At 49.5% G+C, this 17,199-nt stretch overlaps 65 non-coding genes and 4 pseudogenes across 65 annotated transcripts; all 69 read left to right on the top strand.

Moving 5' to 3' along the window:
• Window positions 1–20: 20 nt before the first annotated feature.
• Window positions 21–139, top strand: LOC146327768 (5S ribosomal RNA). Its single transcript, XR_014770276.1, has one exon. It is a non-coding gene; the product is annotated as a 5S ribosomal RNA (ribosomal RNA).
• Window positions 140–286: 147 nt separating this feature from the next.
• Window positions 287–405, top strand: LOC146327767 (5S ribosomal RNA). Its single transcript, XR_014770275.1, has one exon. It is a non-coding gene; the product is annotated as a 5S ribosomal RNA (ribosomal RNA).
• A 131-nt stretch (window positions 406–536) lies between these two features.
• Window positions 537–655, top strand: LOC146327766 (5S ribosomal RNA). The gene has a single exon (XR_014770274.1). It is a non-coding gene; the product is annotated as a 5S ribosomal RNA (ribosomal RNA).
• A 134-nt stretch (window positions 656–789) lies between these two features.
• Window positions 790–908, top strand: LOC146327765 (5S ribosomal RNA). Its single transcript, XR_014770273.1, has one exon. It is a non-coding gene; the product is annotated as a 5S ribosomal RNA (ribosomal RNA).
• A 115-nt stretch (window positions 909–1,023) lies between these two features.
• LOC146327764 (5S ribosomal RNA) lies at window positions 1,024–1,142 on the top strand. Its single transcript, XR_014770272.1, has one exon. It is a non-coding gene; the product is annotated as a 5S ribosomal RNA (ribosomal RNA).
• Window positions 1,143–1,276: 134 nt separating this feature from the next.
• LOC146327763 (5S ribosomal RNA) lies at window positions 1,277–1,395 on the top strand. The gene has a single exon (XR_014770270.1). It is a non-coding gene; the product is annotated as a 5S ribosomal RNA (ribosomal RNA).
• Window positions 1,396–1,510: 115 nt separating this feature from the next.
• Window positions 1,511–1,629, top strand: LOC146327762 (5S ribosomal RNA). Its single transcript, XR_014770269.1, has one exon. It is a non-coding gene; the product is annotated as a 5S ribosomal RNA (ribosomal RNA).
• A 115-nt stretch (window positions 1,630–1,744) lies between these two features.
• Window positions 1,745–1,863, top strand: LOC146327761 (5S ribosomal RNA). Its single transcript, XR_014770268.1, has one exon. It is a non-coding gene; the product is annotated as a 5S ribosomal RNA (ribosomal RNA).
• A 134-nt stretch (window positions 1,864–1,997) lies between these two features.
• LOC146327760 (5S ribosomal RNA) lies at window positions 1,998–2,116 on the top strand. Its single transcript, XR_014770514.1, has one exon. It is a non-coding gene; the product is annotated as a 5S ribosomal RNA (ribosomal RNA).
• Window positions 2,117–2,250: 134 nt separating this feature from the next.
• LOC146327759 (5S ribosomal RNA) lies at window positions 2,251–2,369 on the top strand. The gene has a single exon (XR_014770489.1). It is a non-coding gene; the product is annotated as a 5S ribosomal RNA (ribosomal RNA).
• Window positions 2,370–2,503: 134 nt separating this feature from the next.
• Window positions 2,504–2,622, top strand: LOC146327758 (5S ribosomal RNA). Its single transcript, XR_014770267.1, has one exon. It is a non-coding gene; the product is annotated as a 5S ribosomal RNA (ribosomal RNA).
• A 131-nt stretch (window positions 2,623–2,753) lies between these two features.
• LOC146327757 (5S ribosomal RNA) lies at window positions 2,754–2,872 on the top strand. Its single transcript, XR_014770266.1, has one exon. It is a non-coding gene; the product is annotated as a 5S ribosomal RNA (ribosomal RNA).
• Window positions 2,873–3,006: 134 nt separating this feature from the next.
• Window positions 3,007–3,125, top strand: LOC146327756 (5S ribosomal RNA). The gene has a single exon (XR_014770265.1). It is a non-coding gene; the product is annotated as a 5S ribosomal RNA (ribosomal RNA).
• Window positions 3,126–3,259: 134 nt separating this feature from the next.
• LOC146327755 (5S ribosomal RNA) lies at window positions 3,260–3,378 on the top strand (annotated as a pseudogene).
• A 134-nt stretch (window positions 3,379–3,512) lies between these two features.
• On the top strand, window positions 3,513–3,621 carry LOC146327754 (5S ribosomal RNA; annotated as a pseudogene).
• A 134-nt stretch (window positions 3,622–3,755) lies between these two features.
• Window positions 3,756–3,874, top strand: LOC146327753 (5S ribosomal RNA). Its single transcript, XR_014770488.1, has one exon. It is a non-coding gene; the product is annotated as a 5S ribosomal RNA (ribosomal RNA).
• A 132-nt stretch (window positions 3,875–4,006) lies between these two features.
• LOC146327752 (5S ribosomal RNA) lies at window positions 4,007–4,125 on the top strand. Its single transcript, XR_014770264.1, has one exon. It is a non-coding gene; the product is annotated as a 5S ribosomal RNA (ribosomal RNA).
• Window positions 4,126–4,256: 131 nt separating this feature from the next.
• LOC146327751 (5S ribosomal RNA) lies at window positions 4,257–4,375 on the top strand. Its single transcript, XR_014770540.1, has one exon. It is a non-coding gene; the product is annotated as a 5S ribosomal RNA (ribosomal RNA).
• Window positions 4,376–4,509: 134 nt separating this feature from the next.
• LOC146327750 (5S ribosomal RNA) lies at window positions 4,510–4,628 on the top strand. Its single transcript, XR_014770263.1, has one exon. It is a non-coding gene; the product is annotated as a 5S ribosomal RNA (ribosomal RNA).
• Window positions 4,629–4,743: 115 nt separating this feature from the next.
• Window positions 4,744–4,862, top strand: LOC146327749 (5S ribosomal RNA). The gene has a single exon (XR_014770262.1). It is a non-coding gene; the product is annotated as a 5S ribosomal RNA (ribosomal RNA).
• Window positions 4,863–4,996: 134 nt separating this feature from the next.
• Window positions 4,997–5,115, top strand: LOC146327748 (5S ribosomal RNA). The gene has a single exon (XR_014770261.1). It is a non-coding gene; the product is annotated as a 5S ribosomal RNA (ribosomal RNA).
• A 115-nt stretch (window positions 5,116–5,230) lies between these two features.
• Window positions 5,231–5,349, top strand: LOC146327747 (5S ribosomal RNA). Its single transcript, XR_014770259.1, has one exon. It is a non-coding gene; the product is annotated as a 5S ribosomal RNA (ribosomal RNA).
• A 134-nt stretch (window positions 5,350–5,483) lies between these two features.
• On the top strand, window positions 5,484–5,602 carry LOC146327746 (5S ribosomal RNA). Its single transcript, XR_014770002.1, has one exon. It is a non-coding gene; the product is annotated as a 5S ribosomal RNA (ribosomal RNA).
• A 132-nt stretch (window positions 5,603–5,734) lies between these two features.
• LOC146327745 (5S ribosomal RNA) lies at window positions 5,735–5,853 on the top strand. Its single transcript, XR_014770258.1, has one exon. It is a non-coding gene; the product is annotated as a 5S ribosomal RNA (ribosomal RNA).
• A 134-nt stretch (window positions 5,854–5,987) lies between these two features.
• On the top strand, window positions 5,988–6,106 carry LOC146327744 (5S ribosomal RNA). The gene has a single exon (XR_014770257.1). It is a non-coding gene; the product is annotated as a 5S ribosomal RNA (ribosomal RNA).
• Window positions 6,107–6,221: 115 nt separating this feature from the next.
• LOC146327743 (5S ribosomal RNA) lies at window positions 6,222–6,340 on the top strand. The gene has a single exon (XR_014770256.1). It is a non-coding gene; the product is annotated as a 5S ribosomal RNA (ribosomal RNA).
• A 134-nt stretch (window positions 6,341–6,474) lies between these two features.
• On the top strand, window positions 6,475–6,593 carry LOC146327742 (5S ribosomal RNA). The gene has a single exon (XR_014770255.1). It is a non-coding gene; the product is annotated as a 5S ribosomal RNA (ribosomal RNA).
• Window positions 6,594–6,727: 134 nt separating this feature from the next.
• On the top strand, window positions 6,728–6,846 carry LOC146327741 (5S ribosomal RNA). Its single transcript, XR_014770254.1, has one exon. It is a non-coding gene; the product is annotated as a 5S ribosomal RNA (ribosomal RNA).
• Window positions 6,847–6,980: 134 nt separating this feature from the next.
• LOC146327740 (5S ribosomal RNA) lies at window positions 6,981–7,099 on the top strand. Its single transcript, XR_014770253.1, has one exon. It is a non-coding gene; the product is annotated as a 5S ribosomal RNA (ribosomal RNA).
• A 131-nt stretch (window positions 7,100–7,230) lies between these two features.
• On the top strand, window positions 7,231–7,349 carry LOC146327739 (5S ribosomal RNA). The gene has a single exon (XR_014770252.1). It is a non-coding gene; the product is annotated as a 5S ribosomal RNA (ribosomal RNA).
• Window positions 7,350–7,483: 134 nt separating this feature from the next.
• On the top strand, window positions 7,484–7,602 carry LOC146327738 (5S ribosomal RNA). The gene has a single exon (XR_014770251.1). It is a non-coding gene; the product is annotated as a 5S ribosomal RNA (ribosomal RNA).
• A 134-nt stretch (window positions 7,603–7,736) lies between these two features.
• LOC146327737 (5S ribosomal RNA) lies at window positions 7,737–7,855 on the top strand. The gene has a single exon (XR_014770007.1). It is a non-coding gene; the product is annotated as a 5S ribosomal RNA (ribosomal RNA).
• Window positions 7,856–7,989: 134 nt separating this feature from the next.
• Window positions 7,990–8,098, top strand: LOC146327736 (5S ribosomal RNA; annotated as a pseudogene).
• Window positions 8,099–8,213: 115 nt separating this feature from the next.
• On the top strand, window positions 8,214–8,332 carry LOC146327735 (5S ribosomal RNA). Its single transcript, XR_014770250.1, has one exon. It is a non-coding gene; the product is annotated as a 5S ribosomal RNA (ribosomal RNA).
• A 133-nt stretch (window positions 8,333–8,465) lies between these two features.
• On the top strand, window positions 8,466–8,584 carry LOC146327734 (5S ribosomal RNA). The gene has a single exon (XR_014770248.1). It is a non-coding gene; the product is annotated as a 5S ribosomal RNA (ribosomal RNA).
• Window positions 8,585–8,716: 132 nt separating this feature from the next.
• On the top strand, window positions 8,717–8,835 carry LOC146327733 (5S ribosomal RNA). The gene has a single exon (XR_014770247.1). It is a non-coding gene; the product is annotated as a 5S ribosomal RNA (ribosomal RNA).
• A 134-nt stretch (window positions 8,836–8,969) lies between these two features.
• Window positions 8,970–9,088, top strand: LOC146327732 (5S ribosomal RNA). The gene has a single exon (XR_014770246.1). It is a non-coding gene; the product is annotated as a 5S ribosomal RNA (ribosomal RNA).
• Window positions 9,089–9,203: 115 nt separating this feature from the next.
• LOC146327731 (5S ribosomal RNA) lies at window positions 9,204–9,322 on the top strand. Its single transcript, XR_014770245.1, has one exon. It is a non-coding gene; the product is annotated as a 5S ribosomal RNA (ribosomal RNA).
• Window positions 9,323–9,456: 134 nt separating this feature from the next.
• On the top strand, window positions 9,457–9,575 carry LOC146327730 (5S ribosomal RNA). Its single transcript, XR_014770244.1, has one exon. It is a non-coding gene; the product is annotated as a 5S ribosomal RNA (ribosomal RNA).
• Window positions 9,576–9,709: 134 nt separating this feature from the next.
• Window positions 9,710–9,828, top strand: LOC146327729 (5S ribosomal RNA). Its single transcript, XR_014770243.1, has one exon. It is a non-coding gene; the product is annotated as a 5S ribosomal RNA (ribosomal RNA).
• A 131-nt stretch (window positions 9,829–9,959) lies between these two features.
• Window positions 9,960–10,078, top strand: LOC146327728 (5S ribosomal RNA). Its single transcript, XR_014770242.1, has one exon. It is a non-coding gene; the product is annotated as a 5S ribosomal RNA (ribosomal RNA).
• A 134-nt stretch (window positions 10,079–10,212) lies between these two features.
• Window positions 10,213–10,331, top strand: LOC146327727 (5S ribosomal RNA). The gene has a single exon (XR_014770054.1). It is a non-coding gene; the product is annotated as a 5S ribosomal RNA (ribosomal RNA).
• Window positions 10,332–10,465: 134 nt separating this feature from the next.
• Window positions 10,466–10,584, top strand: LOC146327726 (5S ribosomal RNA; annotated as a pseudogene).
• Window positions 10,585–10,718: 134 nt separating this feature from the next.
• On the top strand, window positions 10,719–10,837 carry LOC146327725 (5S ribosomal RNA). Its single transcript, XR_014770011.1, has one exon. It is a non-coding gene; the product is annotated as a 5S ribosomal RNA (ribosomal RNA).
• Window positions 10,838–10,968: 131 nt separating this feature from the next.
• Window positions 10,969–11,087, top strand: LOC146327724 (5S ribosomal RNA). The gene has a single exon (XR_014770241.1). It is a non-coding gene; the product is annotated as a 5S ribosomal RNA (ribosomal RNA).
• Window positions 11,088–11,221: 134 nt separating this feature from the next.
• Window positions 11,222–11,340, top strand: LOC146327723 (5S ribosomal RNA). Its single transcript, XR_014770240.1, has one exon. It is a non-coding gene; the product is annotated as a 5S ribosomal RNA (ribosomal RNA).
• Window positions 11,341–11,475: 135 nt separating this feature from the next.
• LOC146327722 (5S ribosomal RNA) lies at window positions 11,476–11,594 on the top strand. Its single transcript, XR_014770239.1, has one exon. It is a non-coding gene; the product is annotated as a 5S ribosomal RNA (ribosomal RNA).
• A 134-nt stretch (window positions 11,595–11,728) lies between these two features.
• On the top strand, window positions 11,729–11,847 carry LOC146327721 (5S ribosomal RNA). The gene has a single exon (XR_014770237.1). It is a non-coding gene; the product is annotated as a 5S ribosomal RNA (ribosomal RNA).
• A 115-nt stretch (window positions 11,848–11,962) lies between these two features.
• On the top strand, window positions 11,963–12,081 carry LOC146327720 (5S ribosomal RNA). The gene has a single exon (XR_014770236.1). It is a non-coding gene; the product is annotated as a 5S ribosomal RNA (ribosomal RNA).
• A 131-nt stretch (window positions 12,082–12,212) lies between these two features.
• On the top strand, window positions 12,213–12,331 carry LOC146327719 (5S ribosomal RNA). The gene has a single exon (XR_014770235.1). It is a non-coding gene; the product is annotated as a 5S ribosomal RNA (ribosomal RNA).
• Window positions 12,332–12,465: 134 nt separating this feature from the next.
• On the top strand, window positions 12,466–12,584 carry LOC146327718 (5S ribosomal RNA). The gene has a single exon (XR_014770234.1). It is a non-coding gene; the product is annotated as a 5S ribosomal RNA (ribosomal RNA).
• A 134-nt stretch (window positions 12,585–12,718) lies between these two features.
• LOC146327717 (5S ribosomal RNA) lies at window positions 12,719–12,837 on the top strand. Its single transcript, XR_014770233.1, has one exon. It is a non-coding gene; the product is annotated as a 5S ribosomal RNA (ribosomal RNA).
• Window positions 12,838–12,971: 134 nt separating this feature from the next.
• Window positions 12,972–13,090, top strand: LOC146327716 (5S ribosomal RNA). The gene has a single exon (XR_014770232.1). It is a non-coding gene; the product is annotated as a 5S ribosomal RNA (ribosomal RNA).
• Window positions 13,091–13,224: 134 nt separating this feature from the next.
• Window positions 13,225–13,343, top strand: LOC146327715 (5S ribosomal RNA). The gene has a single exon (XR_014770038.1). It is a non-coding gene; the product is annotated as a 5S ribosomal RNA (ribosomal RNA).
• Window positions 13,344–13,477: 134 nt separating this feature from the next.
• On the top strand, window positions 13,478–13,596 carry LOC146327714 (5S ribosomal RNA). The gene has a single exon (XR_014770231.1). It is a non-coding gene; the product is annotated as a 5S ribosomal RNA (ribosomal RNA).
• Window positions 13,597–13,730: 134 nt separating this feature from the next.
• On the top strand, window positions 13,731–13,849 carry LOC146327713 (5S ribosomal RNA). Its single transcript, XR_014770506.1, has one exon. It is a non-coding gene; the product is annotated as a 5S ribosomal RNA (ribosomal RNA).
• Window positions 13,850–13,983: 134 nt separating this feature from the next.
• On the top strand, window positions 13,984–14,102 carry LOC146327712 (5S ribosomal RNA). The gene has a single exon (XR_014770533.1). It is a non-coding gene; the product is annotated as a 5S ribosomal RNA (ribosomal RNA).
• A 134-nt stretch (window positions 14,103–14,236) lies between these two features.
• On the top strand, window positions 14,237–14,355 carry LOC146327711 (5S ribosomal RNA). The gene has a single exon (XR_014770230.1). It is a non-coding gene; the product is annotated as a 5S ribosomal RNA (ribosomal RNA).
• Window positions 14,356–14,490: 135 nt separating this feature from the next.
• Window positions 14,491–14,609, top strand: LOC146327710 (5S ribosomal RNA). The gene has a single exon (XR_014770523.1). It is a non-coding gene; the product is annotated as a 5S ribosomal RNA (ribosomal RNA).
• A 131-nt stretch (window positions 14,610–14,740) lies between these two features.
• Window positions 14,741–14,859, top strand: LOC146327709 (5S ribosomal RNA). Its single transcript, XR_014770229.1, has one exon. It is a non-coding gene; the product is annotated as a 5S ribosomal RNA (ribosomal RNA).
• Window positions 14,860–14,993: 134 nt separating this feature from the next.
• Window positions 14,994–15,112, top strand: LOC146327708 (5S ribosomal RNA). The gene has a single exon (XR_014770260.1). It is a non-coding gene; the product is annotated as a 5S ribosomal RNA (ribosomal RNA).
• Window positions 15,113–15,246: 134 nt separating this feature from the next.
• Window positions 15,247–15,365, top strand: LOC146327707 (5S ribosomal RNA). Its single transcript, XR_014770003.1, has one exon. It is a non-coding gene; the product is annotated as a 5S ribosomal RNA (ribosomal RNA).
• Window positions 15,366–15,480: 115 nt separating this feature from the next.
• LOC146327706 (5S ribosomal RNA) lies at window positions 15,481–15,599 on the top strand. The gene has a single exon (XR_014770228.1). It is a non-coding gene; the product is annotated as a 5S ribosomal RNA (ribosomal RNA).
• Window positions 15,600–15,730: 131 nt separating this feature from the next.
• LOC146327705 (5S ribosomal RNA) lies at window positions 15,731–15,849 on the top strand. The gene has a single exon (XR_014770226.1). It is a non-coding gene; the product is annotated as a 5S ribosomal RNA (ribosomal RNA).
• A 134-nt stretch (window positions 15,850–15,983) lies between these two features.
• Window positions 15,984–16,102, top strand: LOC146327704 (5S ribosomal RNA). The gene has a single exon (XR_014770225.1). It is a non-coding gene; the product is annotated as a 5S ribosomal RNA (ribosomal RNA).
• Window positions 16,103–16,236: 134 nt separating this feature from the next.
• On the top strand, window positions 16,237–16,355 carry LOC146327703 (5S ribosomal RNA). The gene has a single exon (XR_014770224.1). It is a non-coding gene; the product is annotated as a 5S ribosomal RNA (ribosomal RNA).
• A 134-nt stretch (window positions 16,356–16,489) lies between these two features.
• On the top strand, window positions 16,490–16,608 carry LOC146327702 (5S ribosomal RNA). The gene has a single exon (XR_014770223.1). It is a non-coding gene; the product is annotated as a 5S ribosomal RNA (ribosomal RNA).
• A 134-nt stretch (window positions 16,609–16,742) lies between these two features.
• Window positions 16,743–16,861, top strand: LOC146327701 (5S ribosomal RNA). The gene has a single exon (XR_014770222.1). It is a non-coding gene; the product is annotated as a 5S ribosomal RNA (ribosomal RNA).
• Window positions 16,862–16,995: 134 nt separating this feature from the next.
• On the top strand, window positions 16,996–17,114 carry LOC146327700 (5S ribosomal RNA). Its single transcript, XR_014770221.1, has one exon. It is a non-coding gene; the product is annotated as a 5S ribosomal RNA (ribosomal RNA).
• The last annotated feature ends 85 nt before the right edge of the window (window positions 17,115–17,199 follow it).

Genomic DNA, 17,199 nt, shown 5'->3' with positions numbered 1-17,199 from the left:
TAGTTTGACGAGCTCTTGCAGCTTACGGCCACACCACGCTGAGCACGCCCGATCTCGTCCGATCTCGGAAGCCAAGCAGTGTCGGGCCTGGTTAGTACTTGGATGGGAGACTTCCTGGGAATACCAGGTGTTGTAAGCCTTTTGAAAGGCTCATTCCGCCGTGACAAAAAAAAAAAAGCAACCACAACCAAAAAAAGAGACACAGCATTCTTCTATCTTGGAGATGGACATGATGGAGATGTACAAAATGGCATAGTTTGACGAGCTCTTGCAGCTTACGGCCGCAGCTTACGGCCACACCACGCTGAGCACGCCCGATCTCGTCCGATCTCGGAAGCCAAGCAGTGTCGGGCCTGGTTAGTACTTGGATGGGAGACTTCCTGGGAATACCAGGTGTTGTAAGCCTTTTGAAAGGCTCATTCCGTGACAACAAAAAAAAAGCGACCACAACCAAAAAAAGAGACACGGCATTCTTCTATCTTGGAGATGGAGATGATGGAGATGTACAAAATTGCATAGTTTGACGAGCTGTTGCAGCTTACGGCCACACCACGCTGAGCACGCCCGATCTCGTCCGATCTCGGAAGCCAAGCAGTGTCGGGCCTGGTTAGTACTTGGATGGGAGACTTCCTGGGAATACCAGGTGTTGTAAGCCTTTTGAAAGGCTCATTCCGCCGTGACAAAAAAAAAAAAGCGACCACAACCAAAAAAAGAGAAACGGCATTCTTCTATCTTGGAGATGGAGATGATGGAGATGTACAAAATGGCATAGTTTGACAAGCTGTTGCAGCTTACGGCCACACCACGCTGAGCACGCCCGATCTCGTCCGATCTCGGAAGCCAAGCAGTGTCGGGCCTGGTTAGTACTTGGATGGGAGACTTCCTGGGAATACCAGGTGTTGTAAGCCTTTTGAAAGGCTCATTCCGCCGTGACAAAAAAAAAAAAGAGACACGGCATTCTTCTATCTTGGAGATGGAGATGATGGAGATGTACAAAATGGCATAGTTTGACGAGCTCTTGCAGCTTACGGCCACACCACGCTGAGCACGCCCGATCTCGTCCGATCTCGGAAGCCAAGCAGTGTCGGGCCTGGTTAGTACTTGGATGGGAGACTTCCTGGGAATACCAGGTGTTGTAAGCCTTTTGAAAGGCTCGTTCCGCCGTGACAAAAAAAAAAAAGCGACCACAACCAAAAAAAGAGACACGGCATTCTTCTATCTTGGAGATGGAGATGATGGAGATGTACAAAATGGCATAGTTTGACGAGCTCTTGCAGCTTACGGCCACACCACGCTGAGCACGCCCGATCTCGTCCGATCTCGGAAGCCAAGCAGTGTCGGGCCTGGTTAGTACTTGGATGGGAGACTTCCTGGGAATACCAGGTGTTGTAAGCCTTTTGAAAGGCTCATTCCGCCGTGACAAAAAAAAAAAAGAGACACGGCATTCTTCTATCTTGGAGATGGAGATGATGGAGATGTACAAAATGGCATAGTTTGACGAGCTCTTGCAGCTTACGGCCACACCACGCTGAGCACGCCCGATCTCGTCCGATCTCGGAAGCCAAGCAGTGTCGGGCCTGGTTAGTACTTGGATGGGAGACTTCCTGGGAATACCAGGTGTTGTAAGCCTTTTGAAAGGCTCATTCCGCCGTGACAAAAAAAAAAAAGAGACACGGCATTCTTCTATCTTGGAGATGGAGATGATGGAGATGTACAAAATGGCATAGTTTGACAAGCTGTTGCAGCTTACGGCCACACCACGCTGAGCACGCCCGATCTCGTCCGATCTCGGAAGCCAAGCAGTGTCGGGCCTGGTTAGTACTTGGATGGGAGACTTCCTGGGAATACCAGGTGTTGTAAGCCTTTTGAAAGGCTCGTTCCGCCGTGACAAAAAAAAAAAAGCGACCACAACCAAAAAAAGAGACACGGCATTCTTCTATCTTGGAGATGGAGATGATGGAGATGTACAAAATGGCATAGTTTGACGAGCTCTTGCAGCTTACGGCCACACCACGCTGAGCACGCCCGATCTCGTCCGATCTCGGAAGCCAAGCAGTGTCGGGCCTGGTTAGTACTTGGATGGGAGACTTCCTGGGAATGCCAGGTGTTGTAAGCCTTTTGAAAGGCTCATTCCGCCGTGACAAAAAAAAAAAAGCGACCACAACCAAAAAAAGAGACACGGCATTCTTCTATCTTGGAGATGGAGATGATGGAGATGTACAAAATGGCATAGTTTGACGAGCTCTTGCAGCTTACGGCCACACCACGCTGAGCACGCCCGATCTCGTCTGATCTCGGAAGCCAAGCAGTGTCGGGCCTGGTTAGTACTTGGATGGGAGACTTCCTGGGAATACCAGGTGTTGTAAGCCTTTTGAAAGGCTCATTCCGCCGTGACAAAAAAAAAAAAGCAACCACAACCAAAAAAAGAGACACGGCATTCTTCTATCTTGGAGATGGAGATGATGGAGATGTACAAAATGGCATAGTTTGACGAGCTCTTGCAGCTTACGGCCACACCACGCTGAGCACGCCCGATCTCGTCCGATCTCGGAAGCCAAGCAGTGTCGGGCCTGGTTAGTACTTGGATGGGAGACTTCCTGGGAATACCAGGTGTTGTAAGCCTTTTGAAATGCTCATTCCGTGACAACAAAAAAAAAGCGACCACAACCAAAAAAAGAGACACGGCATTCTTCTATCTTGGAGATGGAGATGATGGAGATGTACAAAATTGCATAGTTTGACGAGCTGTTGCAGCTTACGGCCACACCACGCTGAGCACGCCCGATCTCGTCCGATCTCGGAAGCCAAGCAGTGTCGGGCCTGGTTAGTACTTGGATGGGAGACTTCCTGGGAATACCAGGTGTTGTAAGCCTTTTGAGAGACTCGTTCCGCCGTGACAAAAAAAAAAAAGCGACCACAACCAAAAAAAGAGACACGGCATTCTTCTATCTTGGAGATGGAGATGATGGAGATGTACAAAATGGCATAGTTTGACGAGCTGTTGCAGCTTACGGCCACACCACGCTGAGCACGCCCGATCTCGTCCGATCTCGGAAGCCAAGCAGTGTCGGGCCTGGTTAGTACTTGGATGGGAGACTTCCTGGGAATACCAGGTGTTGTAAGCCTTTTGAAAGGCTCGTTCCGCCGTGACAAAAAAAAAAAAGCGACCACAACCAAAAAAAGAGACACGGCATTCTTGTATCTTGGAGATGGAGATGATGGAGATGTACAAAATGGCATAGTTTGACGAGCTCTTGCAGCTTACGGCCACACCACGCTGAGCACGCCCGATCTCGTCCGATCTCGGAAGCCAAGTAGTGTCAGGCCTGGTTAGTACTTGGATGGGAGACTTCCTGGGAATACCAGGTGTTGTAAGCCTTTTGAAAGGCTCATTCCGCCGTGACAAAAAAAAAAAAGCGACCACAACCAAAAAAAGAGACACGGCATTCTTCTATCTTGGAGATGGAGATGATGGAGATGTACAAAATGGCATAGTTTGACGAGCTCTTGCAGCTTACGGCCACACCACGCTGAGCACGCCCGATCTCGGAAGCCAAGCAGTGTCGGGCCTGGTTAGTACTTGGATGGGAGACTTCCTGGGAATACCAGGTGTTGTAAGCCTTTTGAAAGGCTCATTCCGCCGTGACAAAAAAAAAAAAGCGACCACAACCAAAAAAAGAGACACGGCATTCTTCTAGCTTGGAGATGGACATGATGGAGATGTATCAAATGGCATAGTTTGACGAACTGTTGCAGCTTACGGCCACACCACGCTGAGCACGCCCGATCTCGTCCGATCTCGGAAGCCAAGCAGTGTCGGGCCTGGTTAGTACTTGGATGGGAGACTTCCTGGGAATACCAGGTGTTGTAAGCTTTTTGAAAGGCTCGTTCCGTGACAAAAAAAAAAAAAGCAACCACAACCAAAAAAAGAGACACAGCATTCTTCTATCTTGGAGATGGAGATGATGGAGATGTACAAAATGGCATAGTTTGACGAGCTGTTGCAGCTTACGGCCACACCACGCTGAGCACGCCCGATCTCGTCCGATCTCGGAAGCCAAGCAGTGTCGGGCCTGGTTAGTACTTGGATGGGAGACTTCCTGGGAATACCAGGTGTTGTAAGCCTTTTGAAAGGCTCATTCCGTGACAACAAAAAAAAAGCAACCACAACCAAAAAAAGAGACACGGCATTCTTCTATCTTGGAGATGGAGATGATGGAGATGTACAAAATGGCATAGTTTGACGAGCTGTTGCAGCTTACGGCCACACCACGCTGAGCATGCCCGATCTCGTCCGATCTCGGAAGCCAAGCAGTGTCGGGCCTGGTTAGTACTTGGATGGGAGACTTCCTGGGAATACCAGGTGTTGTAAGCCTTTTGAAAGGCTCATTCCGCCGTGACAAAAAAAAAAAAGCGACCACAACCAAAAAAAGAGACACGGCATTCTTCTATCTTGGAGATGGAGATGATGGAGATGTACAAAATGGCATAGTTTGACGAGCTCTTGCAGCTTACGGCCACACCACGCTGAGCACGCCCGATCTCGTCCGATCTCGGAAGCCAAGCAGTGTCGGGCCTGGTTAGTACTTGGATGGGAGACTTCCTGGGAATACCAGGTGTTGTAAGCCTTTTGAAAGGCTCATTCCGCCGTGACAAAAAAAAAAAAGAGACACGGCATTCTTCTATCTTGGAGATGGAGATGATGGAGATGTACAAAATGGCATAGTTTGACGAGCTCTTGCAGCTTACGGCCACACCACGCTGAGCACGCCCGATCTCGTCCGATCTCGGAAGCCAAGCAGTGTCGGGCCTGGTTAGTACTTGGATGGGAGACTTCCTGGGAATACCAGGTGTTGTAAGCCTTTTGAAAGGCTCATTCCGCCGTGACAAAAAAAAAAAAGCGACCACAACCAAAAAAAGAGACACGGCATTCTTCTATCTTGGAGATGGAGATGATGGAGATGTACAAAATGGCATAGTTTGACAAGCTGTTGCAGCTTACGGCCACACCACGCTGAGCACGCCCGATCTCGTCCGATCTCGGAAGCCAAGCAGTGTCGGGCCTGGTTAGTACTTGGATGGGAGACTTCCTGGGAATACCAGGTGTTGTAAGCCTTTTGAAAGGCTCATTCCGCCGTGACAAAAAAAAAAAAGAGACACGGCATTCTTCTATCTTGGAGATGGAGATGATGGAGATGTACAAAATGGCATAGTTTGACGAGCTCTTGCAGCTTACGGCCACACCACGCTGAGCACGCCCGATCTCGTCCGATCTCGGAAGCCAAGCAGTGTCGGGCCTGGTTAGTACTTGGATGGGAGACTTCCTGGGAATACCAGGTGTTGTAAGCCTTTTGAAAGGCTCGTTCCGCCGTGACAAAAAAAAAAAAGCGACCACAACCAAAAAAAGAGACACGGCATTCTTCTATCTTGGAGATGGAGATGATGGAGATGTACAAAATGGCATAGTTTGACGAGCTCTTGCAGCTTACGGCCACACCACGCTGAGCACGCCCGATCCCGTCCGATCTCGGAAGCCAAGCAGTGTCGGGCCTGGTTAGTACTTGGATGGGAGACTTCCTGGGAATACCAGGTGTTGTAAGCCTTTTGAAAGGCTCATTCCGCCGTGACAAAAAAAAAAGCGACCACAACCAAAAAAAGAGACACGGCATTCTTCTATCTTGGAGATGGAGATGATGGAGATGTACAAAATGGCATAGTTTGACGAGCTCTTGCAGCTTACGGCCACACCACGCTGAGCACGCCCGATCTCGTCCGATCTCGGAAGCCAAGCAGTGTCGGGCCTGGTTAGTACTTGGATGGGAGACTTCCTGGGAATACCAGGTGTTGTAAGCCTTTTGAAAGGCTCATTCCGCCGTGACAAAAAAAAAAAAGCGACCACAACCAAAGAAAGAGACACGGCATTTTTCTATCTTGGCGATGGAGATGATGGAGATGTACAAAATGGCATAGTTTGACGAGCTCTTGCAGCTTACGGCCACACCACGCTGAGCACGCCCGATCTCGTCCGATCTCGGAAGCCAAGCAGTGTCGGGCCTGGTTAGTACTTGGATGGGAGACTTCCTGGGAATACCAGGTGTTGTAAGCCTTTTGAAAGGCTCATTCCGCCGTGACAAAAAAAAAAAAGAGACACGGCATTCTTGTATCTTGGAGATGGAGATGATGGAGATGTACAAAATGGCATAGTTTGACGAGCTGTTGCAGCTTACGGCCACACCACGCTGAGCACGCCCGATCTCGTCCGATCTCGGAAGCCAAGCAGTGTCGGGCCTGGTTAGTACTTGGATGGGAGACTTCCTGGGAATACCAGGTGTTGTAAGCCTTTTGAAAGGCTCGTTCCGCCGTGACAAAAAAAAAAAAGCGACCACAACCAAAAAAAGAGACACGGCATTCTTCTATCTTGGAGATGGAGATGATGGAGATGTACAAAATGGCATAGTTTGACGAGCTCTTGCAGCTTACGGCCACACCACGCTGAGCACGCCCGATCTCGTCCGATCTCGGAAGCCAAGCAGTGTCGGGCCTGGTTAGTACTTGGATGGGAGACTTCCTGGGAATACCAGGTGTTGTAAGCCTTTTGAAAGGCTCGTTCCGCCGTGACAAAAAAAAAAGAGCGACCACAACCAAAAAAAGAGACACGGCATTCTTCTATCTTGGAGATGGAGATGATGGAGATGTACAAAATGGCATAGTTTGACGAGCTGTTGCAGCTTACGGCCACACCACGCTGAGCACGCCCGATCTCGTCCGATCTCGGAAGCCAAGCAGTGTCGGGCCTGGTTAGTACTTGGATGGGAGACTTCCTGGGAATACCAGGTGTTGTAAGCCTTTTGAAAGGCTCATTCCGCCGTGACAAAAAAAAAAAAGCGACCACAACCAAAAAAAGAGACACGGCATTCTTCTATCTTGGAGATGGAGATGATGGAGATGTACAAAATGGCATAGTTTGACGAGCTCTTGCAGCTTACGGCCACACCACGCTGAGCACGCCCGATCTCGTCCGATCTCGGAAGCCAAGCAGTGTCGGGCCTGGTTAGTACTTGGATGGGAGACTTCCTGGGAATACCAGGTGTTGTAAGCCTTTTGAAAGGCTCATTCCGTGACAACAAAAAAAAAGCGACCACAACCAAAAAAAGAGACACGGCATTCTTCTATCTTGGAGATGGAGATGATGGAGATGTACAAAATGGCATAGTTTGACGAGCTGTTGCAGCTTACGGCCACACCACGCTGAGCACGCCCGATCTCGTCCGATCTCGGAAGCCAAGCAGTGTCGGGCCTGGTTAGTACTTGGATGGGAGACTTCCTGGGAATACCAGGTGTTGTAAGCCTTTTGAGAGACTCGTTCCGCCGTGACAAAAAAAAAAAAGCGACCACAACCAAAAAAAGAGACACGGCATTCTTCTATCTTGGAGATGGAGATGATGGAGATGTACAAAATGGCATAGTTTGACGAGCTGTTGCAGCTTACGGCCACACCACGCTGAGCACGCCCGATCTCGTCCGATCTCGGAAGCCAAGCAGTGTCGGGCCTGGTTAGTACTTGGATGGGAGACTTCCTGGGAATACCAGGTGTTGTAAGCCTTTTGAAAGGCTCGTTCCGCCGTGACAAAAAAAAAAAAGCGACCACAACCAAAAAAAGAGACACGGCATTCTTGTATCTTGGAGATGGAGATGATGGAGATGTACAAAATGGCATAGTTTGACGAGCTCTTGCAGCTTACGGCCACACCACGCTGAGCACGCCCGATCTCGTCCGATCTCGGAAGCCAAGTAGTGTCGGGCCTGGTTAGTACTTGGATGGGAGACTTCCTGGGAATACCAGGTGTTGTAAGCCTTTTGAAAGGCTCATTCCGCCGTGACAAAAAAAAAAAAGCGACCACAACCAAAAAAAGAGACACGGCATTCTTCTATCTTGGAGATGGAGATGATGGAGATGTACAAAATGGCATAGTTTGACGAGCTCTTGCAGCTTACGGCCACACCACGCTGAGCACGTCCGATCTCGGAAGCCAAGCAGTGTCGGGCCTGGTTAGTACTTGGATGGGAGACTTCCTGGGAATACCAGGTGTTGTAAGCCTTTTGAAAGGCTCATTCCGCCGTGACAAAAAAAAAAAAGAGACACGGCATTCTTCTATCTTGGAGATGGAGATGATGGAGATGTACAAAATGGCATAGTTTGACGAGCTCTTGCAGCTTACGGCCACACCACGCTGAGCACGCCCGATCTCGTCCGATCTCGGAAGCCAAGCAGTGTCGGGCCTGGTTAGTACTTGGATGGGAGACTTCCTGGGAATACCAGGTGTTGTAAGCCTTTTGAAAGGCTCATTCCGCCGTGACAAAAAAAAAAAGCGACCACAACCAAAAGAAGAGACACGGCATTCTTGTATCTTGGAGATGGAGATGATGGAGATGTACAAAATGGCATAGTTTGACGAGCTCTTGCAGCTTACGGCCACACCACGCTGAGCACGCCCGATCTCGTCCGATCTCGGAAGCCAAGCAGTGTCGGGCCTGGTTAGTACTTGGATGGGAGACTTCCTGGGAATACCAGGTGTTGTAAGCCTTTTGAAAGGCTCATTCCGCCGTGACAAAAAAAAAAGCGACCACAACCAAAAAAAGAGACACGGCATTCTTCTATCTTGGAGATGGAGATGATGGAGATGTACAAAATGGCATAGTTTGACGAGCTCTTGCAGCTTACGGCCACACCACGCTGAGCACGCCCGATCTCGTCCGATCTCGGAAGCCAAGCAGTGTCGGGCCTGGTTAGTACTTGGATGGGAGACTTCCTGGGAATACCAGGTGTTGTAAGCCTTTTGAAAGGCTCATTCCGCCGTGACAAAAAAAAAAAAGCGACCACAACCAAAGAAAGAGACACGGCATTCTTCTATCTTGGCGATGGAGATGATGGAGATGTACAAAATGGCATAGTTTGACGAGCTCTTGCAGCTTACGGCCACACCACGCTGAGCACGCCCGATCTCGTCCGATCTCGGAAGCCAAGCAGTGTCGGGCCTGGTTAGTACTTGGATGGGAGACTTCCTGGGAATACCAGGTGTTGTAAGCCTTTTGAAAGGCTCATTCCGCCGTGACAAAAAAAAAAAAGAGACACGGCATTCTTCTATCTTGGAGATGGAGATGATGGAGATGTACAAAATGGCATAGTTTGACGAGCTCTTGCAGCTTACGGCCACACCACGCTGAGCACGCCCGATCTCGTCCGATCTCGGAAGCCAAGCAGTGTCGGGCCTGGTTAGTACTTGGATGGGAGACTTCCTGGGAATACCAGGTGTTGTAAGCCTTTTGAAAGGCTCATTCCGCCGTGACAAAAAAAAAAAAGCGACCACAACCAAAAAAAGAGACACGGCATTCTTCTATCTTGGAGATGGAGATGATGGAGATGTACAAAATGGCATAGTTTGACGAGCTCTTGCAGCTTACGGCCACACCACGCTGAGCACGCCCGATCTCGTCCGATCTCGGAAGCCAAGCAGTGTCGGGCCTGGTTAGTACTTGGATGGGAGACTTCCTGGGAATACCAGGTGTTGTAAGCCTTTTGAAAGGCTCATTCCGCCGTGACAAAAAAAAAAAAGCGACCACAACCAAAAAAAGAGACACGGCATTCTTCTATCTTGGAGATGGAGATGATGGAGATGTACAAAATGGCATAGTTTGACGAGCTCTTGCAGCTTACGGCCACACCACGCTGAGCACGCCCGATCTCGTCCGATCTCGGAAGCCAAGCAGTGTCGGGCCTGGTTAGTACTTGGATGGGAGACTTCCTGGGAATACCAGGTGTTGTAAGCCTTTTGAAAGGCTCATTCCGTGACAACAAAAAAAAAGCGACCACAACCAAAAAAAGAGACACGGCATTCTTCTATCTTGGAGATGGAGATGATGGAGATGTACAAAATGGCATAGTTTGACGAGCTCTTGCAGCTTACGGCCACACCACGCTGAGCACGCCCGATCTCGTCCGATCTCGGAAGCCAAGCAGTGTCGGGCCTGGTTAGTACTTGGATGGGAGACTTCCTGGGAATACCAGGTGTTGTAAGCCTTTTGAGAGACTCGTTCCGCCGTGACAAAAAAAAAAAAGCGACCACAACCAAAAAAAGAGACACGGCATTCTTCTATCTTGGAGATGGAGATGATGGAGATGTACAAAATGGCATAGTTTGACGAGCTGTTGCAGCTTACGGCCACACCACGCTGAGCACACCCGATCTCGTCCGATCTCGGAAGCCAAGCAGTGTCGGGCCTGGTTAGTACTTGGATGGGAGACTTCCTGGGAATACCAGGTGTTGTAAGCCTTTTGAAAGGCTCGTTCCGCCGTGACAAAAAAAAAAAAGCGACCACAACCAAAAAAAGAGACACGGCATTCTTGTATCTTGGAGATGGAGATGATGGAGATGTACAAAATGGCATAGTTTGACGAGCTCTTGCAGCTTACGGCCACACCACGCTGAGCACGCCCGATCTTGTCCGATCTCGGAAGCCAAGTAGTGTCGGGCCTGGTTAGTGCTTGGATGGGAGACTTCCTGGGAATACCAGGTGTTGTAAGCCTTTTGAAAGGCTCATTCCGCCGTGACAAAAAAAAAAAAGCGACCACAACCAAAAAAAGAGACACGGCATTCTTCTATCTTGGAGATGGAGATGATGGAGATGTACAAAATGGCATAGTTTGACGAGCTCTTGCAACTTACGGCCACACCACGCTGAGCACGCCCGATCTCGTCCGATCTCGGAAGCCAAGCAGTGTCGGGCCTGGTTAGTACTTGGATGGGAGACTTCCTGGGAATACCAGGTGTTGTAAGCCTTTTGAAAGGCTCATTCCGTGACAACAAAAAAAAAGCAACCACAACCAAAAAAAGAGACACGGCATTCTTCTATCTTGGAGATGGAGATGATGGAGATGTACAAAATGGCATAGTTTGACAAGCTGTTGCAGCTTACGGCCACACCACGCTGAGCACGCCCGATCTCGTCCGATCTCGGAAGCCAAGCAGTGTCGGGCCTGGTTAGTACTTGGATGGGAGACTTCCTGGGAATACCAGGTGTTGTAAGCCTTTTGAAAGGCTCATTCCGCCGTGACAAAAAAAAAAAAGCGACCACAACCAAAAAAAGAGACACGGCATTCTTCTATCTTGGAGATGGAGATGATGGAGATGTACAAAATGGCATAGTTTGACGAGCTGTTGCAGCTTACGGCCACACCACGCTGAGCACGCCCGATCTCGTCCGATCTCGGAAGCCAAGCAGTGTCGGGCCTGGTTAGTACTTGGATGGGAGACTTCCTGGGAATACCAGGTGTTGTAAGCCTTTTGAAAGGCTCATTCCGCCGTGACAAAAAAAAAAAAAGCGACCACAACCAAAAAAAGAGACACGGCATTCTTCTATCTTGGAGATGGAGATGATGGAGATGTACAAAATGGCATAGTTTGACGTGCTGTTGCAGCTTACGGCCACACCACGCTGAGCACGCCCGATCTCGTCCGATCTCGGAAGCCAAGCAGTGTCGGGCCTGGTTAGTACTTGGATGGGAGACTTCCTGGGAATACCAGGTGTTGTAAGCCTTTTGAAAGGCTCATTCCGCCGTGACAAAAAAAAAAAAGCGACCACAACCAAAAAAAGAGACACGGCATTCTTCTATCTTGGAGATGGAGATGATGGAGATGTACAAAATGGCATAGTTTGACGAGCTCTTGCAGCTTACGGCCACACCACGCTGAGCACGCCCGATCTCGTCCGATCTCGGAAGCCAAGCAGTGTCGGGCCTGGTTAGTACTTGGATGGGAGACTTCCTGGGAATACCAGGTGTTGTAAGCCTTTTGAAAGGCTCATTCCGCCGTGACAAAAAAAAAAAAGAGACACGGCATTCTTCTATCTTGGAGATGGAGATGATGGAGATGTACAAAATGGCATAGTTTGACGAGCTCTTGCAGCTTACGGCCACACCACGCTGAGCACGCCCGATCTCGTCCGATCTCGGAAGCCAAGCAGTGTCGGGCCTGGTTAGTACTTGGATGGGAGACTTCCTGGGAATACCAGGTGTTGTAAGCCTTTTGAAAGGCTCGTTCCGTGACAACAAAAAAAAAGCGACCACAACCAAAAAAAGAGACACGGCATTCTTCTATCTTGGAGATGGAGATGATGGAGATGTACAAAATGGCATAGTTTGACGAGCTCTTGCAGCTTACGGCCACACCACGCTGAGCACGCCCGATCTCGTCCGATCTCGGAAGCCAAGCAGTGTCGGGCCTGGTTAGTACTTGGATGGGAGACTTCCTGGGAATACCAGGTGTTGTAAGCCTTTTGAAAGGCTCGTTCCGCCGTGACAAAAAAAAAAAAGCGACCACAACCAAAAAAAGAGACACGGCATTCTTCTATCTTGGAGATGGAGATGATGGAGATGTACAAAATGGCATAGTTTGACGAGCTCTTGCAGCTTACGGCCACACCACGCTGAGCACGCCCGATCTCGTCCGATCTCGGAAGCCAAGCAGTGTCGGGCCTGGTTAGTACTTGGATGGGAGACTTCCTGGGAATACCAGGTGTTGTAAGCCTTTTGAAAGGCTCATTCCGCCGTGACAAAAAAAAAAAAGCGACCACAACCAAAAAAAGAGACACGGCATTCTTCTATCTTGGCGATGGAGATGATGGAGATGTACAAAATGGCATAGTTTGACGAGCTCTTGCAGCTTACGGCCACACCACGCTGAGCACGCCCGATCTCGTCCGATCTCGGAAGCCAAGCAGTGTCGGGCCTGGTTAGTACTTGGATGGGAGACTTCCTGGGAATACCAGGTGTTGTAAGCCTTTTGAAAGGCTCATTCCGCCGTGACAAAAAAAATAAAGCGACCACAACCAAAAAAAGAGACACGGCATTCTTCTATCTTGGAGATGGAGATGATGGAGATGTACAAAATGGCATAGTTTGACGAGCTCTTGCAGCTTACGGCCACACCACGCTGAGCACGCCCGATCTCGTCCGATCTCGGAAGCCAAGCAGTGTCGGGCCTGGTTAGTACTTGGATGGGAGACTTCCTGGGAATACCAGGTGTTGTAAGCCTTTTGAAAGGCTCGTTCCGCCGTGACAAAAAAAAAAAGGCGACCACAACCAAAAAAAGAGACACGGCATTCTTCTATCTTGGAGATGGAGATGATGGAGATGTACAAAATGGCATAGTTTGACGAGCTCTTGCAGCTTACGGACACACCACGCTGAGCACGCCCGATCTCGTCCGATCTCGGAAGCCAAGCAGTGTCGGGCCTGGTTAGTACTTGGATGGGAGACTTCCTGGGAATACCAGGTGTTGTAAGCCTTTTGAAAGGCTCATTCCGCCGTGACAAAAAAAAAAAAGCGACCACAACCAAAAAAAGAGACACAGCATTCTTCTATCTTGGAGATGGAGATGATGGAGATGTACAAAATGGCATAGTTTGACGAGCTCTTGCAGCTTACGGCCACACCACGCTGAGCACGCCCGATCTCGTCCGATCTCGGAAGCCAAGCAGTGTCGGGCCTGGTTAGTACTTGGATGGGAGACTTCCTGGGAATACCAGGTGTTGTAAGCCTTTTGAAAGGCTCATTCCGCCGTGACAAAAAAAAAAAAGCGACCACAACCAAAAAAAGAGACACGGCATTCTTCTATCTTGGAGATGGAGATGATGGAGATGTACAAAATGGCATAGTTTGACGAGCTCTTGCAGCTTACGGCCACACCACGCTGAGCACGCCCGATCTCGTCCGATCTCGGAAGCCAAGCAGTGTCGGGCCTGGTAAGTACTTGGATGGGAGACTTCCTGGGAATACCAGGTGTTGTAAGCCTTTTGAAAGGCTCATTCCGCCGTGACAAAAAAAAAAAAGCGACCACAACCAAAAAAAGAGACACGGCATTCTTCTATCTTGGAGATGGAGATGATGGAGATGTACAAAATGGCATAGTTTGACGAGCTCTTGCAGCTTACGGCCACACCACGCTGAGTACGCCCGATCTCGTCCGATCTCGGAAGCCAAGCAGTGTCGGGCCTGGTTAGTACTTGGATTGGAGACTTCCTGGGAATACCAGGTGTTGTAAGCCTTTTGAAAGGCTCGTTCCGCCGTGACAAAAAAAAAAAAGCGACCACAACCAAAAAAAGAGACACGGCATTCTTCTATCTTGGAGATGGAGATGATGGAGATGTACAAAATGGCATAGTTTGACGAGCTCTTGCAGCTTACGGCCACACCACGCTGAGCACGCCCGATCTCGTCCGATCTCGGAAGCCAAGCAGTGTCGGGCCTGGTTAGTACTTGGATGGGAGACTTCCTGGGAATACCAGGTGTTGTAAGCCTTTTGAAAGGCTCATTCCGCCGTGACAAAAAAAAAAAAGCGACCACAACCAAAAAAAAGAGACACGGCATTCTTCTATCTTGGAGATGGAGATGATGGAGATGTACAAAATGGCATAGTTTGACGAGCTCTTGCAGCTTACGGCCACACCACGTTGAGCACGCCCGATCTCGTCCGATCTCGGAAGCCAAGCAGTGTCGGGCCTGGTTAGTACTTGGATGGGAGACTTCCTGGGAATACCAGGTGTTGTAAGCCTTTTGAAAGGCTCATTCCATGACAACAAAAAAAAAGCGACCACAACCAAAAAAAGAGACACGGCATTCTTCTATCTTGGAGATGGAGATGATGGAGATGTACAAAATGGCATAGTTTGACGAGCTTTTGCAGCTTACGGCCACACCACGCTGAGCACGCCCGATCTCGTCCGATCTCGGAAGCCAAGCAGTGTCGGGCCTGGTTAGTACTTGGATGGGAGACTTCCTGGGAATACCAGGTGTTGTAAGCCTTTTGAAAGGCTCATTCCGCCGTGACAAAAAAAAAAAAGCGACCACAACCAAAAAAAGAGACACGGCATTCTTCTATCTTGGAGATGGAGATGATGGAGATGTACAAAATGGCATAGTTTGACGAGCTCTTGCAGCTTACGGCCACACCACGCTGAGTACGCCCGATCTCGTCCGATCTCGGAAGCCAAGCAGTGTCGGGCCTGGTTAGTACTTGGATGGGAGACTTCCTGGGAATACCAGGTGTTGTAAGCCTTTTGAAAGGCTCGTTCCGCCGTGACAAAAAAAAAAAAGCGACCACAACCAAAAAAAGAGACACGGCATTCTTCTATCTTGGAGATGGAGATGATGGAGATGTACAAAATGGCATAGTTTGACGAGCTGTTGCAGCTTACGGCCACACCACGCTGAGCACGCCTGATCTCGTCCGATCTCGGAAGCCAAGCAGTGTCGGGCCTGGTTAGTACTTGGATGGGAGACTTCCTGGGAATACCAGGTGTTGTAAGCCTTTTGAAAGGCTCATTCCGCCGTGACAAAAAAAAAAAAGAGACACGGCATTCTTCTATCTTGGAGATGGAGATGATGGAGATGTACAAAATGGCATAGTTTGACGAGCTCTTGCAGCTTACGGCCACACCACGCTGAGCACGCCCGATCTCGTCCGATCTCGGAAGCCAAGCAGTGTCGGGCCTGGTTAGTACTTGGATGGGAGACTTCCTGGGAATACCAGGTGTTGTAAGCCTTTTGAAAGGCTCGTTCCGTGACAACAAAAAAAAAGCGACCACAACCAAAAAAAGAGACACGGCATTCTTCTATCTTGGAGATGGAGATGATGGAGATGTACAAAATGGCATAGTTTGACGAGCTCTTGCAGCTTACGGCCACACCACGCTGAGCACGCCCGATCTCGTCCGATCTCGGAAGCCAAGCAGTGTCGGGCCTGGTTAGTACTTGGATGGGAGACTTCCTGGGAATACCAGGTGTTGTAAGCCTTTTGAAAGGCTCGTTCCGCCGTGACAAAAAAAAAAAAGCGACCACAACCAAAAAAAGAGACACGGCATTCTTCTATCTTGGAGATGGAGATGATGGAGATGTACAAAATGGCATAGTTTGACGAGCTCTTGCAGCTTACGGCCACACCACGCTGAGCACGCCCGATCTCGTCCGATCTCGGAAGCCAAGCAGTGTCGGGCCTGGTTAGTACTTGGATGGGAGACTTCCTGGGAATACCAGGTGTTGTAAGCCTTTTGAAAGGCTCATTCCGCCGTGACAAAAAAAAAAAAGCGACCACAACCAAAAAAAGAGACACGGCATTCTTCTATCTTGGCGATGGAGATGATGGAGATGTACAAAATGGCATAGTTTGACGAGCTCTTGCAGCTTACGGCCACACCACGCTGAGCACGCCCGATCTCGTCCGATCTCGGAAGCCAAGCAGTGTCGGGCCTGGTTAGTACTTGGATGGGAGACTTCCTGGGAATACCAGGTGTTGTAAGCCTTTTGAAAGGCTCATTCCGCCGTGACAAAAAAAATAAAGCGACCACAACCAAAAAAAGAGACACGGCATTCTTCTATCTTGGAGATGGAGATGATGGAGATGTACAAAATGGCATAGTTTGACGAGCTCTTGCAGCTTACGGCCACACCACGCTGAGCACGCCCGATCTCGTCCGATCTCGGAAGCCAAGCAGTGTCGGGCCTGGTTAGTACTTGGATGGGAGACTTCCTGGGAATACCAGGTGTTGTAAGCCTTTTGAAAGGCTCGTTCCGCCGTGACAAAAAAAAAAAGGCGACCACAACCAAAAAAAGAGACACGGCATTCTTCTATCTTGGAGATGGAGATGATGGAGATGTACAAAATGGCATAGTTTGACGAGCTCTTGCAGCTTACGGCCACACCACGCTGAGCACGCCCGATCTCGTCCGATCTCGGAAGCCAAGCAGTGTCGGGCCTGGTTAGTACTTGGATGGGAGACTTCCTGGGAATACCAGGTGTTGTAAGCCTTTTGAAAGGCTCATTCCGCCGTGACAAAAAAAAAAAAGCGACCACAACCAAAAAAAGAGACACAGCATTCTTCTATCTTGGAGATGGAGATGATGGAGATGTACAAAATGGCATAGTTTGACGAGCTCTTGCAGCTTACGGCCACACCACGCTGAGCACGCCCGATCTCGTCCGATCTCGGAAGCCAAGCAGTGTCGGGCCTGGTTAGTACTTGGATGGGAGACTTCCTGGGAATACCAGGTGTTGTAAGCCTTTTGAAAGGCTCATTCCGCCGTGACAAAAAAAAAAAAGCGACCACAACCAAAAAAAGAGACACGGCATTCTTCTATCTTGGAGA

The sequence above is a fragment of the Lutjanus erythropterus genome, chromosome 4 (assembly GCF_056507025.1).
Source record: "Lutjanus erythropterus isolate fLutEry1 chromosome 4, fLutEry1.hap2, whole genome shotgun sequence".
In the NCBI taxonomy this organism is placed as follows: Eukaryota; Metazoa; Chordata; class Actinopteri; order Lutjaniformes; family Lutjanidae; genus Lutjanus; species Lutjanus erythropterus.
The sequence above is the reverse complement of the archived record's forward strand: the minus strand, read 5'-3'. Positions and strand labels throughout refer to the sequence as shown.